This window comes from Petaurus breviceps, unplaced genomic scaffold (assembly GCF_028583685.1).
Source record: "Petaurus breviceps papuanus isolate PSGF00001 unplaced genomic scaffold, PetGlider_PUasm1.0 126, whole genome shotgun sequence".
NCBI lineage: Eukaryota > Metazoa > Chordata > Mammalia > Diprotodontia > Petauridae > Petaurus > Petaurus breviceps.
The window spans coordinates 52,980,743-52,984,228 of record NW_027185655.1 but is presented as its reverse complement, the minus strand read 5'-3'; positions in this window follow the sequence as shown (position 1 = coordinate 52,984,228).

Genomic DNA, 3,486 nt, shown 5'->3' with positions numbered 1-3,486 from the left:
CTTACAGTCATGAAATTAGTCTGAAATTAACAGTGTTTGCAAAAATACTTTTTGGGAAAAGTAATCTTGATATCCATTGGCAGTGTCAAAATGTCAAGTGCAATTCAGCCCTGTCTTCTACTACTCAATTCAGAATCCAGCTCATCACTTGTGTACAGTGCCTGTGTCCAGGATACATGTACTGATCAGACATTCCAATGGGTTGCCCATCCAATTACATGTCCTAACTCAGACAACATTCATTCTACATCCACTTGGGTTTTCTTGTGTAGATTGTTAGGCCACGGTTCTCACTAAGGTGATGCTTGTTGCATGGATTAGATGGCATCTGAGATCCCTTTTAGCTATAGATCTATCATCCTAAGAAAAACAGTTATTTATATTGAGAAATCATTAGGCATGTGGCAAGGCCCCTCTAGAAAGCATGAACTTAGAAAACAAAAATTTCACATTAAGAGGACAAAGAGTTACACTAAAGTTTCTCACCAGCCTTAAAATTGATATCCTTTCTAACACTCCCCCCTCCCCCTGCCCCCCACTGCCTTCATCTGCCATTCTGTACCATCACTCAGAAACAGAAGAGGGCTACAGAGTACTATGAGTCATTCTGACTTTTTATCTTTTTCATGGGTCACCATGTCCAATGAGTTCATTATCAAGGCACATAGTCTATTAATGGAACTGTACTGGAAGTCTTTCCAGTTTTGCAAAACTGAGACAGCTTCTGTTCTTCTGGCATTAGTCTTCAGGAACACAAGATGATCTCCATGCCACAACCAGGCATCTTAATGAAGAGTTGTCAAATAAACTTGGGATAATTAAAATCTACTTTAACCAATTTGTTATTGTATAACATCAGAGTTTCCTTCTAACTTTTTGATTCTATGATTTCAAAACCATGGAATGCATTTGAGCTCTAAAGGAAATTCAAATGGATGTGAAATGGCAAGAAGTGAATTTTTATGAAATTTCATAAAAATAGCAACTGACAAATAGTAAAAATAGTAATAAAAAGATGTATTTTCTTTTTCAGTGTTCTACATTTCAAGAATAACTATGAAGGCAATTGCTGTGGTTTGTAACTAAAGGTTAAACTTTTCTTTGCAAAGTGTAGTCAGCACAGGCAAGGAAGGCAGGGTAGTTGAATGACAGAGATAAAAGATAAGTCATGATTATATTAAATTCTGACTATACCAAAAAGTAGAAACAAAAAGTTCCCAATAAGAGAAATAACTTGGTAGATGATTTGGTCACTTCATGTGCATTGTTGTGTAGTTTTTTTTTTCCCCAATTAAATTTCTCTGGAAAAAAAAATTGTTAAAGTTATATGTTTTTGATGGGAAAATACTAAAATGGATTTGTTAAAGAGATAAAAAAAAAACCAAGAGTAAGTTACATGTTGAAGTTCTGGAATGTAGCACCTCATTTACAATAGTCCTATACATTTGAAATGATAAAATCTGGATGCCATGACAATAAAATCTTGCTTTAGATGTATTCCATTTTCAGTGTCTGTTAGTACCTCATGTCAATTAAAAGATCATCATTACAGTTGATTGTGCTAAAGAATGTTAAGATTTTACATGCTGCCACTGGGACTGTTTTGCTGAAAGTAACTTTTTGCAGTCATAGTATTCAAGTGGTCAAGGGAATGTGGCATTTGTAGACAAAGGAAAGATGGCCCTCCTATATTTGCAGATAGTGATTCAACGAGAAAAGCATGAAGGATGGTTAAGTAAGATATGATGATATCATGTGATAAGGCAATGTACCTACAGTAGCTTAGAGTCCTTGGGAGAACTTTCTGTTGCACATATGGTCTTGTACTATTCTAGGAGTTGTGGAATCTGGGAATAGAACTCAGCAGGTGGGTCCCCTCTGTACCCAGTGCTTAGTATATAGTAAGCACTTAATCAGTGTTTATTCACTGTGGTTGAACTGATGACTCTCAAGAGCCTGGGCACACCATTTGGGAATGGTCTGAAGTGACTCTGCACCTTCAGACTCAGCGGCCATCATATTGCATCTCAGGACCATTGGAGAGTCCTCTCAACATTCGGATGTGCCTGGCAATAAATGTTACAGTAACAAAATGCCTTATTTGATGTACTCATGCAACCAACTAAAACTAGCATTCAGCCACCAATATAAGTATATCACCATTCCTTCATCAGTTCCTGAACATTCACCAGATGCCTAACATCACTTTCCTTCCCTGCATGAATTGGTGTTAGGCACCTGGTGAATGTTCAGGAACTGTCATTTGGATGAAGGATATAATATGATTCTTTTATCACTGTCCTGCTCATAACCCAAGAGAAAAAAAAAGGAATCACTAAATCAGGAATTAGAAAACTGCAGGCAAATCTTTTCATTTTGAGATCATCAAAGCATTCCCATAATAAAATAAATCAATCTCTTAGATAGAACTATTTTTGAAACACTTTATTTTTTTTAAGCAATTGGGGTTAAGTAACTTGCTCAAGGTTACACGGCCAGTCATTTCTGGGTGTGGTGCTAAGTATCTGAGCCCGGGATTCAATCCCCAGGTCATCCTGACACTGGGGCCAGTTCTCTTACTTGCTGAGCCACCTGGCTGCCCCTTGAAACACTTTTTTGATGCAAATTTTATTTTTAGTTCCAAATTTTTTTCCTTCCCTTATCCATTGAGAAGGCATGAAAAACAAAGCCTATTAAAAATATGGTCATGCAAAATAAATTTCTGCATTAACCATGTCCCCCTCTCCCCAACAAAAGAAAAGCAAGAGAAAGAGAAAAAAATGCTTCAGTTGGCACTCTGATTTCATCAGTTCTCTTTCTGGAGATACAGAGAATGTTTCATCATGAGTCATTTGGAATTATGATGGGTCATTGTGTTAATAAGCATTACTAAGTCTTTCAAAGTTATTTATTTTTAAAAATATTATCATTACTCTATAGACTGTTTTCTTGGTTCTGCTTACTTTGCTTTGCATAAGTTCAAACAAATCTTCCCAAGTTTGTCTGAAACCATCCCCTTCATTATAGAAGGCCAATTCTTAGGGTGGAGGGCAAGACAATTCTGCTCCAAACTCAGTTCTGTGACTACTTTCTCAAATACAAGGTGCTTTGGTGCTCAACTTCTCCTTATACACCAAGGCAGGAGTATAGTATGCCCTGCTGTCATGGGACAAGCCTCTAATTTTGCCTTTAAAAAAAAGGAAAATTAGAAGCCTATTACTTCAGTTGCACTGAAAGTCTATTATCTGTAAGGAACTTATTCCATCTGTTCTTAACAGGAGACTGAAAGAACACAGGCATGAACAAAATGTTGATGGCTCTCAGTATCTTAATTTCTATTCAGCCTAACAAAGATGGAAAGAACAAAAGTGGGGGCCAGAAATCAGTGGACAAGCAGGTGAAAACAACATCTCTCATGGGGAGTAGCAGAGATAATCCAGTGTGTGTGTGTGTGTGTGTGTGTGTGTGTGTGTGTGTGTGTGTGTG